This window comes from Pseudopodoces humilis, chromosome 3 (genome assembly GCF_049639895.1).
Source record: "Pseudopodoces humilis isolate 2021_Gansu_Grassland_sample_001 chromosome 3, ASM4963989v1, whole genome shotgun sequence".
Classification (NCBI taxonomy): Eukaryota; Metazoa; Chordata; class Aves; order Passeriformes; family Paridae; genus Pseudopodoces; species Pseudopodoces humilis.
Window position 1 is genome coordinate 27020263 of NC_142202.1, and position 16808 is coordinate 27037070.

A 16808-nucleotide genomic window follows, 5' to 3' on the forward strand; every position below is an offset into this window, starting at 1 on the left:
CTTGTTTACAGCAGAACTTCTGTTATTCTGAGGGCATGGCATGTAGAGAGCGTGGCATTCATCTTCTACCTGAAACCACCAGTTAACCTAACTCCTCCTGTTTCTCACCTCCTCTGTGATTACAGTGCCTTTCAAATACAGGCTAGTAAGAGTGTCTCAACATAGTGGCTAAGAACAAAGATTTCCAAGATCAGGGCTCAGCTTTACTATTATTTCAGTGAATGTTTTTAGGCGAAAGCATGCTGGCCTACTGTAAATCACATTCATTTGCTACTCTTTCTAAAGTGTTTCTGACAATTGACATGAACTTCTTAAACATGAAATCTTGAAGAAACATCAGCTGGATCATGGAGGTGTTATTTTCTTCAACTAGGTTGTGGCCGTTTTAGTTCTAACCAGGCAGAAACATTAATTTTATGTAGTGGTTTTGGTTCACCAATTTGAGTTTTCTGGCCAACACACTAAGTAATGTAGTGGGTTTAGCACTGGTGTCTACTGGAATTATTTACTCATTTCCTGCTGTGAAATATGAATTAGGAGGAGGGCAAAGCAGGCTCAAAACTTAAAACATATAAAGAGAACTTCATTAACAGAACTAAAAAGAATAATAAGAATTAGAATAAAACCTTCAGAACACTTCTCCCCTCCCCACAACCTCTTTTCTTTCCCACTGACAATGCAGAGACAAAACCTGGGATTTTCAATCAGTTACCACCTCTGCAATAGTCTTTCATCAGTTCTTGTAGGGAAAGGAGTTTCTCTCGTCACGGAGACTTCTCCACAACAGTTCTCTCGTGGCTTTTTAATTTCTACAGATAGCAGCCACCCAGGAAATTTGCAATCATGAAGTCCCTCTCATCTCATGCAGCCTTCCCACAGCTACATTTATGGACCATATCAAACTTATGGGGTACTATTTTAAGGATGAGCTGCTTAAAAGCAAAGGTTCTCTTAATCTATCTCTGTGATCATCTTCATCTCTGGGAACAGAGGTCTTCATCCCCTGGGGGAAAAGGGTCTTCATCACTTTCATCTCTCTCTCTCTGTTCAAGCTTCTCATGGGATCACAGCTACTTCAACATCTGCTTGGCTTCATTATGGATGCCTCTGGTCATGTCTACAGTTTGAACACTCCATCCTGCCATACTTTTTCATGAATTAAAGGGAATATTCTAGTGTATCATAGTCCATCTCCATGGCCTTACTAAAAGAAATTTTTGCCCAAGACTAAAGGCATCTTTTCATTCTTCTCCCATCTGAGACTTGACTCCTTCTTTACTGACCTTGGTGTCTACATGTTGTTTCTCTACATGTCTTCACTCTGTCCTTTTCTCTCACTCAAGAGAGGATCAATGTTTTGCAAGTTCCATTTGTGCAGTGAAAGAGTTAATATCTTGCCCAGGCCTGCGGGTAGTTGTATCATCTCTGCCAGGCCACGGCCGGAGCTGCTTACAATGGAAGTTCTTTGGGGCCGTGCTGGGTGCTGTACCAAGACCTCAGGGGGCCCGGCCAGAACAGTGGTGGACACTCCGGTCACATAGCTGCTCTCCGGCCCCTGCTTCCTACAATTTCAGCTGCAGCCTGATTGCTTCCCCTCCCCCCGCCCGGCAGCCGCTGGGGCCCGGCCCCGCCAGGCCGCGCAGGCCGTGACGGAAGGGCCTGGCCCGGCCCAGAGCCGCTGCTGCAGCCCGGCGGACCCCAGCGCAGCGCGGGCCGGCAGCAGGGCAGGGCTTGGGGACAGCGAGATGTCAGCAGCCACGGCTTGGCCCAGCCTTGGCCAGGGCCCCACGGCCTCCCGTCCCCCACCCAGCCACCAGTGGGGCCCGGCCCCGCCAGGCTGCGGTGGGCACCCGCCGGTGCCCAGTTATGCCTTCGAGGCCGGAAGCAAGAGAGAGATTTCCCGGGTTTGCCCATCTTTAAAAATGTGAATCTCGCAGAGGCGGATCTAGCTTTTAATGGTTTAATAGGTTATCAGTTCTCAGAGCTAGCCAGCTATTGGTTTTTGCTAGGCACAGAGGAAGATCTTAGCAGCTTCTCTCAAAAGAATAATTTCCGTGTGTGGCTTCTTCCCTCCTCACCAAATGTAAATTAATGCAAAACCATTACATAGCTCTAATGATAACTGAAATTACTGCAACAGATTTGGCACAGAATGTTCAAGAGGAAGATAGTATCAAAATGCTGAATAAGGAACTAGACACATTCATGAATGCCAAAATCATAAACAAGCTACTAGAGGGAATTAACAGGGCTACAATTTCTATTATTCTTAGTAAAAGAAATGTTGATACTGGGAAATGCAAAGACAATGGATTAAATTAAAAGCTCAGGCTCCTTTTCTTTCTTAGAGAGTTTTAAGCTAGATGCTCCGGTGGTCTGTTCCAGAAGAGCTGTTCTTACACTCTCAGAATTACTTGCAAAACTACACATTAATAAGAACTGTCAATACACTTATTTTTAGAGAATTGCTAACAGTTGTCTGTCATCCCATTTTTTCAGTAAAGAACCAAGATTACAAATTTTCCATACTAAAATGATGAAAAGTAGAAATGGTGACATGACTTATTGAATGTAAGGACATGTATGTGTTAACATATGGAAAGTTGCATGTGGAAAGAGAAACATACGTCACATCTCATGTTGAGTGCACTGACCTGCAAGGTTTTTTTGGCTTTTGGTTCGGTTTGTTGTTTGTGGTTTTTTTTTAATTACGTGTCATCCTACAGATATTTCAGTGGCGATTTATCACCATCTCTGACCACTACATAGACTTTTCTATCTTGAATTGCAGCTTTAGTTACAGATGGATATCTGTTTTTTAGAAACAGATTTAGAAACTCGATGTTTCTGAAGATAATGAGTCAGTAATCCTCCTTGGAAGCAATAGGCTTATGCAAAACTCTATTAGTGTTTTTATTATCCATAAAATTGCCTCTTCCTCCATAATTCAGCAATATTTCAGATGATCTCTAGCAGCCAATGTAGTTCTGATGCAGCTGTTATAACTGTGCTCCATCATACAGATCAAAATATGCTTTGGCTTAATTCACATCTTTCTGTTCTATTATTTAATACCGTATTGCCTTTCCCCTAATGTAATTAACCTTTCATCTCCAAAAGTTGGAGAAGACTGTTTCTCCCAGCTAAGTGCACAGGTCTACTTCACCCACATATTTTTAAATGCAAATATAAAAAAATATTTTAAAAACTAAGGCAAGAAATACTAAAATTAATTTCACTTATTATGAAGAATGAGTTGAGATGTTATGACTGGGAAATTGTAGTGGGCACCTGCAGACATTTAATAACATCAAAAACATCAGTTCTAGTACCAAGAGAAAAAGTAATGGGCAGTGGATTTAAGTAAATGGTTTACAAAGATGTACTTAATTTAAAGCGAAACAATTGTGAGTTAAACATTGATCGTGAAAAGACACTAATTTAGATATACTAATGATATGAAACATAATTCTCGTGCAATTTATGCACAATTACTCCTGAACAAATATTTAATTATATTCTCTTTAATACCCTAAAACAATCTTCCCTCCTCTCATACTGTCTCTCTGTTTCTAGTTGTTAGGTAGGAATATGTAAGCTCTTAATTGGCACAAAATAAGAATGACAGGTATTAAGGGAATTGAACAGTTATATTTTTAGTTCTTAAATGTTAGAAGGGAAATGATTTACAAGTGGATGACTTGAGGAGCGTGTAGTGTTTTTACAGACTAATTGTATTAATTGAATTAATTAGCAGATGTTTTCAAAGAGCTTTTCAGACAGAGATTGCAATGTAAGCACCAATAATATGTTGATATTATTATTATTGAGTGCAGCAGACTCTTCAGTCCAGAAGCTGGGCTGACAAAACCTTCAGCAGGAGTGGTAATGATTCAAGAGAAACTCAGAGAGAAATGAAGGTTTTTTAATTCAAGTCCCATTTCTAAAGTAAAATAAATGTAAATTATTGTCTCTGTGTTTTTACATGTGAAATACAGTGACCTGATAGAGGTGAGGCTGTCACAGCTCCACACTCCCCAGCTCTGAATGGATTCCCAGTAGGCACACACACAGAAACACATATAGAACACATATATAGACAACTGGGCACACACACATCAGCACAGACAGGCTCATCAGCACTGACACAAGTATAAAGAGCCTCAGAAGTCTCATCTTTTCCTCTGTCTGGCTGATCAGGAGGAAGGTCCATGAGTAGGAGGTATATGTATGTATACATGTGAATATTTGTACCATGTGTGTCTGTGCAGCAGCTGGCCTTAGGCAGCCCCTTGGATCCCAGCCTGTCTGGATCCAAGCACCTGGACATAGGAGCCCCGGAGGTCCAGAGCCCCTCTGCAGCTGCTGGCAAAGCCCCATTGCTCACAGAAGCACACATACACAAATACATACGTACATACTGAGAGGTCACCGATGGCTGACTGGGACTCCCCTGGCTCCTCTGGTAGCCAGCTCCTTGCATGGCTTCCCCCTCAGAAACACAAGCACATCTGATACCCAGACCATTTCACCAGTAAGCCTGGCTGAATGTTTACTAAAGCTCACATACTCGCTCATGCATTTGTACTTCCTTACACGTTTTTACTTCTTCCAGTTGCTTCCATCACCAACACATTGGCGTCTGAGCGTGGACCCCACTTCAGCTGTTGGCACTTAGACCTCCACATATGCACATATAATAGAAAAATCCTTAGAAAGGGAATTCAGTAACGTAAAGCAGACTCTGCTGAGCACTGTGCACAGTCATAAAAGTGCACTGAACAGCAATCTGTATATCAGCAATCAGCCCCTGTTATTCACTTTTTTCTCTGTTTTCCCATGTGTGTTCCCAAGTCACCTAGATCCAGCCCTTTCCTCACCTATAGCATCCCATCATGAATCCTGTGGAGTCTTGAAATGCTTTACCCCTGCATCCCATAATGTGTCCCATATTTCTGAGCAGTGTCTCCCAGAATCTGAAGGGTGATCCAGAGAGATAGGAGAGCACCCATTAATTCATCCGGATGGGTGTCACCCCTGGACCACAGACTGGAGCAGCATCTGGGGCCACCCTGACAAGGGTGAACAGGTGCCTTTTCCTCTGAATGTGTAATCTGGGTTCCATAGACAAGCCTGCAAAGTACCAAAATTCTTGTGGTTTATAAAAAAGCTTTTATTATTAAGAGTGGAGAATGTCTTTAACCCAGGGGTTTGTGAAGTCTTCAGATGGACTTTCCAAATTACATACAAATTATTAATCTATATGCAATGTGCCTGAACTCAGCTGGGTATTCTGCATCCAAGAGATTTTTCTTTCATGTTTTTTTTTATATATCAGTGTTAATGCATAAAGAATACAAATGATGCACTTGGGTTACAAAACGTTTTCACTTCCAAGATCAGCAAATTGTTTGGATTTCTCAGATCAATCTACCACATCCTTATACTTCAGCTCTGTTGTTGAAGTCTCAGTTCATTTATTGCCAAAACCTGCTGTAAAACTTGTAACCTGAAAGATAAGATTGAGAAGGGGAGGCAGTCCTTACTTGAACACATACATCTCTTGGTCATTCAGTTGTCATACATAATAAAGGACTCAGAGTTACAGAAATGTCCTTCGGGAGAAGATTAAAAATTCAGCTTCATGGTAGAGACATTCGGGTTGACCTGTAGGAATGAGGCACGCACAATGTGTAATTGGACCCACTGCACAAACATGAATTGCAGTCTTGGATAATACTAATATGCAACAATTTTATACAGTGAGAACAAAATTCTATATTTTTTTCCTAATAGATTTTTTCCTCTTTTAGTAATACTGTAAAAAAATTCTCAGATAAACTGAATAAAACTTTTATTCATATATTTATATATATGCATACATATATATGCCTATATGGATAAACAGAGAGGAATGAAGGTTTTTATTTTTTTTCCAAAAGCAAGATAATAGCTTTGGTCTGTAACTATGACTAAAAAAAATAATAAAAAAAAGGGGATAAATGAAAGAGAAATGAAGAAAAATCTCAATCTCCTTTTCATGTGGGAGGAAGTGTTTGCATATGGCAAAGCAAATCAGAAAGGGCAGTAGAAGCAGCAGACTTTGGGATTGTGCTCATCCCAGCAGGGGAATTCAAGCAGGTGGTGTATGATCTTGGAAACTTAGATAATTTTTTCCTCTGAGACAATAATTCATGTTATTAATATTTTTATTCCTATGCAGTCCCAAGTTTTTCCCATTTATCCCTGGAGTAATAATTATATAGGTTAGTCCTATAATTTTAATATTTCACCTGTCCTGAAGGAGCTCAGTGGAGGCCTTGGAGGGGTGTTAATATTATTCACAAAAATTAATCGTGCAGTGAAACAAATGCCCTATTGAAATAATTTAAATGGAATTTTTGAAGGTCTGAGTGTCTTGTAAATAGCATTGAAAATCTCCATCCCATCATCTCTAGTGTTGGACAGACAACAGTCGTTGTAGCACACATGCTTTTTTGGGACAATCAGAGACTTGTAAAGTAAATAATGGGATTTTTGCTATTAGCTTTTTTGCTATTATTAGCTATTTTTTAAAACAATTACACTTGAAAAAGTAAAATGTTAAATTTCAGTGAAATATTTCATCTGGATTTTTGCATCTCAGCTTCTGAATATGATCCATTCAACAAGGCCAAAGGAAAAGTTGTTGGATTTTAGCTTCAGCTCAGGACAGAGCTCATGTATGGCATAAGTGGCAAAACCTTCAGTGGCTTTGTACTTGAGTGTCCTGCCAGGAAGATGTGAGGGCCTTTTGTCTCTAAAAAGGCTGCTAATGAAAATGTGTCATTGACCTCTGTTCCAGGGTGTGACCAGGTTCTACATAATATAATGGTTCTGTTTGTCTACAAAAGGTAGGATTAAGGAAAAGAGAACAGGAAAATAAAGTTGCTTCCATTGATGGCAAGGGGGAAATAGACATGGAAATGATGCTTAACAAGAACAGAATCAAAGCCAGATTTTTCAGTCAGACCCTGGGGATAGGATTAATCTGGAAAAATGCTAACATTTGCAACATACACATCTATAGCTGAGTTGGATGTTGTAATTAATCTTCACTGTCACTTGTGTCCAGTGACTGAGGAGACTGTAGGGAAACTATCTTCAGTGCAGCCATCTGCATTGCAGATATTGAATGTTACATGAGTTGAATACTGCTGTAATTTAATAACTTAAGTTTTAATTTAATAACTTAATTAATGCTAGAACTTAAGTCTCTCTTCTCAAAACTCAGATGCCTGGTGTCAGGGCAGAGACATGGCACACAGACTCTCAAAATAACAGAGCAGAAAATAAAGCACACAGAAGTAAGTGGGGCCATCTAGAGAGGTGTAAGAGGGCCATAGACTGAGGTTGATTAAACATAAGTATTTTAATGCACAGAAAGAAGACCTGCTTGTAAGCAATGTACCTTTCTTTCTGTGTTCTTTGTTTAGCTGAATTGTGTTAATTTTTGCTTCTCTTGCTCTTTATGTGCAGAGCTTTATTAAGTTTCCTGAAAGCCAGGTATGCAAACTGACTAAATAGAGCCCAGAAGTAATTTCAGTCTAGATTCAACTAGTCTGGGAAAATCTTATACTCCTGTACTCTGCTCAGAATAAAGTTCTTAGTCTGGGAAGTGACAGAGAGCCAGAATTAAAAATCAAAAGCCATAAAAACCTAAAAATATTACGGACTTTCTATCAGTCCTAAGATATGATCAGTAAAATCAACAAACTGACTTTCTCCGTTGGTTTGTTCTGTGTCTGCTTTAGATGGAGAAGAAGAGGATGAGGTGCCTGCACTAAAAACGGTTCTGAATAAAACAATTTCAGCTGCTTGAATTAATGATGCATTTTGAAAATAAAATGTAGCAAAAGAAATCCATAATCTAAAAAAAAAAAAAAGATTGTAAAGCAGTGTTTTGGGCTTTGGAACAATTATTTTCTCTTTCCCCATCTCAAAAATCCGAAGATATTTTCTTTTTTCTACACACAGCTCTTTTAAAATCTTTACCTCAAACCCTTTGAAGTGCACTCCAAATGTTTTAGTTAATTTGAGAAGGAAATGTTTTCTTGGTAGCAAGACATCTGCCTTCCATTATATTTCAAGCAGCTGATGCTAAAACATTAAGGGATAAAATTTCTGCAGTAGAACTGGCTTGTTATTATGAAATACACTCTTTTGGTAAATGCAGGGGCCTCTTGGGTTATACAGTTTTTGTAGCTGGGTAAACTTGAAATTGTTTGGAGTTCAATTCAATGCTGTATCACTCTGTGTACAAGCTGCAAACATATAAGACTGAAAATTACAGTTAAGTACAAGGGCAACATGAGTATCACAAAAGAAAAAGAGACTTTGAAAGGATATTTTTCATAAATTGAAGAGAATCACTGAATATCCCTGATATTCTTCATAGACTTCTCCACATCAGCATGACACATCCCAATTATATCTTGCTTTCTGAGCAAAAGCTTGTAACTATGTGGACTTATTTTTTTAATACAAGCTTCAGAGAGTGTGGAAACCTGTACAGTGCTAGAAATCCACATATTCAGATATGTGATATAGCTAAAACTTAACTCACCTAGTTGTATGGATTGATGGATTCAGTGAAGTCTCTGCTTAAAAAAAATAAAAAACAGTGAAGAAATTCTTCAGAGGTAGGGATAGGACTGACATAGGAACCATTAATAAATTTAGCTGTAGAAGGGTAAGTCTGATCAACTGTTAAACCACAAGATTCTGTTGATACTAAAAATGTATATGGCTAGTTAATGTTGTATTTATATGAGATGTTAACTTCCACTGTGAAATAACTTCAGAGGAAATTTGCATTACATGGCATTAAAACAAAGCCAGGTCTGTGTGGAATACTGCGTCAGTGCAGTATAAACAGTGAGAGGCACTGGTTTAGTGATGAAACTGAATGAATAAAAGCAAATCAGGTCTTTAAAAACCTTGGTGATAATATTTTCAATAGCTTACTATCATGGCTACTTTTCACAAAACACATTTTATAAGAAAGACATCTCAGAAGAAACCTACAGAAATTAATTTCTGATAAAGCTCAAAATAAAAGAAGGAAGTTCTCCAATAACAGTGCTAGTAATGTCACATATTTTTTAAAATGCAGTGTGTTCGCTGCATTTTAAATACTTGATGAGCTTTGCAGGAGGAACATGGCTCTTTAGTGATAGTGTTCTTAAAACTGAGGCAATTGTATTTAATTATGAGAAATCAGTGGCCCTTTTCCAGTAAAACCCTAAAGGGAGATGTTGTTCTGCTTTATGTATGCAAGAAATGGCTTTTCAGATGGAAACTCGTGCTGTGTTTCTTAATAGCTTTTTTACTTGCTCAAAAAAGGAGAGATTAACTATGTTCATTGCACACTATATATGTATGATGTCCACCTGTCTCTGATCACATAGAAGTTGTCTGGCTGAATTTAAAATTTGTGTGAGATTCTTGTCATGAGAAGTGTGTTTGCCATAACAAGAAAGAAGGATGTGATGTTCTGATAGTATGTTTTTTCTTGGGCTTGTATAAAGAAAAAATTGTTCAGGCTTTTTTCTTCTGGCTTCTAGAAAAGTGCTTAGCATGGGCCTGTGCACACTGTAAATTCTCAGATTCACCCTTCAGTGTCCAGAATTCTTTGGGACCTATCACAGACAGTAGGGAAGGAAAATTCTGACTAGAACAGGAGAGGGAGGGAAGGGATGACAGGTGCAAAAGCCAGAATTAGAAAATCAGGCATCTCTGCTTAACTCTTCCATTACTTGTGGTAAATAAGCATGAATGAATTTTTCAGTTTCCATCTCATTTCCAGTGTGAAAACAATATCAATAATATTCTGTCACAGGGAAGGTGCACTGTGATGCTCCATCCATTTTTTTTCTAAGGCCTCATATTTTGCTACTAAGAAGTCAGCCGGAATTCTCTGTTGCTGCTATGCTGTCACAAGGCAACTATGCAGCTCTCTCTTAGCTTAGAATTTCAGGAATTTCAGAGGGAAAAGTACAGTGTGTGCAGACAGTGGGCAGACATGGTGATGCTCTTGAGTAGGCTGCGTGGCAATGGTCAAGAAAAATAAATGTTCCCTAGTTTTACAGGATCTCAGTTTGTGTGCACAGATGCACCAGCTCCACAAGGAAGGGAAAAGTAAAATCTGGACAATATCAAATCAGCAGCAGTAGCTGCATCAATGACCTTACTGGTGAAATGTGGGAATGACGTTCTGGTGCATAATTCCTCAGTGGATGGGGATGATCAGGGAAGCTGTCAGAAGACATTTTCTGAAAGACAGTGTAGTTGATTTCCTGAAGGCCAAGGAATTTGAGTCAACACAGCTGCAGTGAGCTTATTTTCTCTCTCTCTAGCCACTTCATTTGGATCCAGATGGAAATGGGCTCATAGCATTTTCACAGAGAAACTAAGAAATCCAGGGATGGTCATTACAAGTTCCTGACTTAATTTCTTTGCTCTTAAATAAAAACGTTTGGGTAAGACAAATAGAACACAAATTAGAAGTGCTGGAAGCATGCCTCACAGCCTGAGTTACATAAAAGATTCCCAGCACACCAAAGTTGGCCTCTCAGTTATAAACAAGGATGGATTTATTGTCTGAAGTAAAGAGTGCTCAACCTCTTTGACTAAGAAATAGGGTAGAAAGTGTTACAGAAACTACCCAAATCATGACTGTGGACTGTGCTTTCCTCTACCCCAAATGGTACAAACCTTATTCCTTTTCAAAATCAGATGTGCAGCGCTGCTGAGATCTTTCCTGCCACACACATCTGAGGATGGTTTAATCTAGACCACATCTGCATTTCATTGTTACAGTCAGTGGTAGAGTACTCTCATCTCTGGGTAAGGGTTTTGAAGTTGGAGCTGGAGTGATACCTGACTGTGACCAAAGTCAGATCATGTAGTCTGAGCTGTTTAATGGGAGAAGCTGGTGGTCCTATAAGGTGCAATGGCACTGACAGAGTAGGACAGCATGAGGTATTCTGAAGGACAATGTGAGGTATTCTGAAATGTCTTCTTAACTGTGAATATATTTTGTTCTTACATGGTCCCATCTTCCCCTTGTTTGAAAATCAGAAATTAATTTCACACTTTATTGCTCATTAATTCTGTGCCACAGTGTGTCTCAGTGCAAGAAAGAAGTAATCAAATAAGAAAAAGGCAATTTTAACTTTCCCTGAGATGGGACTATTTGTCATCTCTACACAATGTGATCTTCCAAGTGTGTGGAGGTGACAGTCCAGAGATCAACAGTGTGTTGGTATGAGCTGAAAGTAGTGCATACATGCCATGCCCACAAAGTAGATCCGTAATCTAGAAATCAGTATTACCTAAATAAAAAGAAAGAATTAATTTTCTCTTGGTGTAGTTTTACCCACCACACCACAGCACACTTCTCAGTATAAATGATGACTTTTCCCTTGCTCTTTAGTGGGAAAGATAGGCGATCTTCTACTGAATATTATAGGACTGCATGTTCAATTGTTTGGGTTTTTTCCTTGAGAACATGGATTCTTTTCAGTGATTTGTATTTGAATTGCCAGCTGTCAAAAGATATCTTTTCCTAATACAGTGGAGGATAAACAACACAACCCAGCTTGCAAATGCTTTGGAGCAAGCAGTGAATAATTCCTGTTACTCTTAGGACCAGAAGCCCTTACACCAGCCCAAAATATGGCCAAACCACACTAAAACTCATTATGGAGAAAGAAAGCAGCAGCTGTCTAGCAGCAGAAAGAGGAAACTGGAATAGTATATTTGGCATTTTCAGAGCTGGTGAGGGTAAGGATATTTAGTAATGAATCTAGGAACGACAGTGTGCAAGCACAACTGTGCTGGGTCATATTGAGACCTTTTTTAAGTCCCCATCCCATCTCTAGCTGCCAATGCAGATCAGAGTAGTGTTGGTATGCCTCAGTTCCTGGAAAACACCCAGCTAGGTGCCAATGAACTTTAAGACTTGCTGAGTTGAAGGCTGTATCTAGACCATGCGGGTTAATAGACCTTGAATGACCTAATTGAATAAATGTGTTTCACTGCTTTTGAGTGAGCCTTTCTTTGATCCCTACAACATCTCACAACACAATGTTCTGCAAATGTATTTTGAAGTACATGGTCAGTTCATTCTTTAGTTTGTAGCAAAATTTATGTTTGGGTATTTTATTGTCTATTTCTTTCGCTACAAAAAATGTTGAATTATTCCTTAATTCATCACTTTATAATTAATCACTTTATTGTTATGGACTTATTTGTGAAAATATTTGCAGATATCTGCACTTGTAGGTCTCAGAAATTACAAGGCTAAATTCTGCCCAAGGTTTCTGGGCATCCAACTGGACAACAGTGAATTTTGCACAAGCATGGAGAGTGGACTAAGGCTTGGAAGCACCTTACATTAGTCATTCAAAGATTAGCATGACTTGAATCCTCAGGAACAAACAGCATAGCTTTACTTTGAAATGCCAAATCTCTCTGCTTCCCTAAAGTTGTTCTGAGCTGGAGGGGGCAGTTGTTGAGTCATTGAAAATCAACCTTATAGAAGGGTTGAAATGCTGGAAATGTCCCATTGTCCCAGGAGGAGAATTAAAACTAGGAGACAGATGTGAATTGACATGCATGGAAACGAAAATCAAACACAAACAATACTTCAACACTAAAAAGTTATGGGCAGTTATGTCTATATTGCCTTCCTGCCAGCTTCCCTTCCTTTCTTACCATTATAGCCTCAGAACAGATTTGCTCCCATTTGCCTCAACTCCTGGTTTAACGCCATAAGATACTCCTCAAAATCTTTTCAAACCTGGAAATATACAAGTTAAAAAAGGAACCTGCAGTTCTCCATTCTGCTTTACAAAAATTAACAGGAAAAAAATGTTGCTTCCATACCTCCAGAGGAGGACCTCACTCATTTGATCTAGGAAAAAGTCAGTGACTGGGAGGCATTTGCAATAAAAATGGACATTTTCCCCCTCCCTCACTAGGCAGAAAAGATATCTGAAACAAGTCCTGTAGGACAGGCTTTCAGATAAGCACTATCTCTGTTTCCTGCCAAAGCTCTTATTTCTAAATAAAGTCCATGTTACCTGCTAGTTTACATGGAAGACAAAACTCTCATCCTGCTGACTTCCAAATTGCTCCTTCCACTCATGTGGAATGAGAACAGCTCTCAAGCACTTGATTATGCTAACAGTCCATTGTGCACTTGGTGGCCTTTTGATCTGCTCTACAGATCATATGGAGATATGAAGCTGTATGGAAGTGTTATAAATACATATTACAATATTGGCTTTTTGCAAATATTGAGATGAATGCTATACATATAATGTTAAAATGGGTGTGCTGTAATAGTCGATATATGTATATTTGAACTGTCTGCTTAGTTAGGATAACATTCAAAGATGATGGGGACTCTGCTGATTATTAACACTCAACACCTGCGGAAAGAAGGAGCCAAACCCCAAATTAAAAGATGATAAGAATTAAAACCACAAGCCAAGAAATGTGCATGTTCTAAAAGGAGTGGCCATGCAAAATAGTTCCTGGAAAATGTAAACTAGTTAATAGAAAAGTTTGAATATGCATAAAGTCTATGAATATGCATCAAGTTAATGCACTAGAAATGGTATATAAAGGGTGTTTCCAAAACACCAGGTGTGCTCTTTGCAGAGTGCCAAGCACCCAGCCATTTTAGCCCTTTGCTTTATTGTCTTTGTTTCCTATTGTCTTTTTTTTATTAAACCTTTTAAAATTTACCAGAACAGTGAACGTTTTTCACAGAAGTGTAAGAATAAGCAGGATAAATTCATCACAGTTTTTCATGCTTGCAGTGAACACCATTGTATGACCAATCATTTCCTCAGCAGCAGCAGCACACTTCCCAGAGAAACCTGCCAAGTGTGAAAGACTTCCCACTTATCCTATTATCCATGCCCTTGTATTGATTCCTTCATCATTACTGCAGCTCTGAGCTACTTCACATGCAGCACAAAGTTGAATCATCTCTTTGGCTATATTTCTCTGACAAAGGAACCTATTCCAGACTGACAGATTTAGACACTAATGAAGGCTGAAAGAAAGTGTAAGGAAAGAGCTCTGCTCTTTGTTAAGTCTGGTGTTTATCTCGGTAAAGAAAAACTGTCATCCAAACCATCACTGTATACAGATTTAGGTCTTGATTTTCTAATGGCATTATTTTGGTTTCAGAGTATCCTAGAAAGACAGCAAACCTCTTCCACAAAAGGCATGTGACTGAGAATGTCTCTTTGGGAACCATAACGAATGGTAAATTTCTAACCACTAGCCTGTAACCTGTGAAAGCAGCTCATCTCTCTAACTCAGGGAATGTAAACCAGGTGTTATAGTCTTTTAAATTACAGCCAATTCTTTGGGCATATATAATAGCAAGAATGGAGGAGAACTAACTTTTTCACTGCTGCTGCAGTGATTCCCTTATGCTTTAAAACATCAGACTGAATTCTATATAGATCCCTTGCTACTTGTGCTACTGTTTTTATATTATCTTAAGCATTTTAAGACTCACTATTTATGCATTAGAGGATTAATTCTTCATTAATTTGTTAAATTGTTCATACACATACCCATTTCTTTCAGTTCAAAAACATTAAACTGCCCATTTTTCAAGCCCCATTTTGTTAAGAGAGGGCAACCCAAAAAGTGAGCTTGGATTAGTTTTCAGTAGATCAAATTCCTTCTTAGTACAACTGTTCCCTAGCAAATGCTAGTTTTCCATTTTTGTGTGTATCACTTGTCCTGCTCATAGTTTTGAGTCCTGTTCTCAGCTTATGTCTCTCTGTACAGCCTCTTTGGCTCAAACCTATCAATTATGCAGATCCATGCTTAGGCTGCAGAAACATCCTGTGGTCTTCAGCCCTGAGCAGCAATTCCTGTGCCAGGTGAAAGCAGGGTCAGGCAAACCTTACACTTATTGTAATAACAAACTGTGAGCAAAACCTGCTAGGGAGCCAGCACCATGAGTGATACATGGAGCAGCACTAATTGTATTGGTACTCACTGATAAATTGCACCTTTTGGTGAGAGATTGGCCCATAAATCACTGTAAACAATTACATTTGTTTGATGTAATCAGGCCTGACCATTTTGGCAGCCGACCACTTCCTTTCTGCCTTTTTTTTTTTTTTTTTGTCCCTTTTTTAGATGCTCATCACCATCTTGAGGGAACAGGCACAGTTGTAGGTCTTCTCTCATTCCTTGCTCCTTCTTGTCACTTGCCCAGGTTCCAGAACTTTCCACTTCACATCTTCTCAAGTGCTAGCTTCCAGTGAGTGTTCCTTTCAGTAGAGTCTTTCACCCATGGTGTTCAAAGCTATTTACAAATACACACGAGTTCAGGTTCTAAACCTTTTTGCCTGCCTCATTTTGTAGGTGGAGGAGGTAGGATATATGTGACTAAGGAAACAATTTGCCCAAGCTCAGGTCACTGGCAGTATTTTACACCATAGTCAATGATGTGCTGGTAATTTGTGCAGACTAGACTGTGCTGTACAGATGCTTTGGATGCTGATTAAGTCTGTAGGAGAGTAAATCTTGCAGTTCTTAATAGGCCAGCCTGTAGTTATTTGTCTGCTCATTCTAGTTGTTTATGTAGTGCCTGGAGACTGGAAAGGAAAAGATGTTCCACAGTAGCACATAAAGGCAAATAGAATTCACTTGAAACAGTTTGAGAGCCTCCTCTGAGCTGGGAGGTGCTCTTCCTGGGCTCTTTATTTAGGCTGGAAGCAGAGACTGAGTGTACCCACAGGCATCACAACTGCTTCTCTGACTGCCCTAGTGGCCTGGTTCCCTGTGTGAGGCCACCATGACCAGACCTGCTCTGCTCTTCTTCAGATACTATGGAGCCATATCCTTACCAGTGAAGGCCCTGCCTTGCTAGCTCTATTGTCACCCTCAAAAGAAACCTGCTCTTGCTGCTCCTTGAGAGATCATGTTATCAGTCAGTTCCAACCTGTCATGGAATGAACACAACAGGAGCAACCTCCTTTAGAACAATGAAGACAAAATAATAGAGAATTTCTAATACATAAAGAGCCTGTGGAGTCAAGACAAGTTGTGGGTTATATGACTTCTGAAAAGCTATTTCCAGATAGCTTTATATCTTTCTAGTCTTCACTTGCAAACTTTAAAGAACATTACTTAAATCTTGCAAGATCCTCAGCAAAGGCTCAAAAGTCACACATCATTATCACAGGAGCTCAGCAGAGATTCTAAGCAGCTGTGGTCCTTAGAGCTGCAGCTACAGGAATTCACTGAGTCATTGATAAATGATTTCTTCTGTGTCAAGACAGGTCTGTCAACCTGACCACCCCAGATTTTCTGTACTTTGAGTGGTTCATAGTGTAACCACAATGGCTGGATTGAAAACATGTAAAACTCAGGTAATCATGCAGATGCAACTTGAATTTTCCTATTTGTGACTCTTTCAGATGTGAAATGAGCAAAATCGTAGCAAGAGTCTGACATGAGTATTTCTAAAATTACAAGGGCCAATTAATATTTTATTTTGTTTTCTAGTTGTTTTAAAATGAAAGCTTAAATTCAGTGAATACAGAACCTCCAAAGTCAACAGCTGTGTGGTCTACTACCAAGTCCCTGCTCAGTCAAATTCATGTCTGCCAAGCAACTCAGCTTTTCCAAGGGAAAAATATTAGCATTGCCTCACAACAGAAATTTCATGTATGATAATTCTGCATGTAAAACCTTGTCTGTGAAAAAGGGTACTTAGAGAT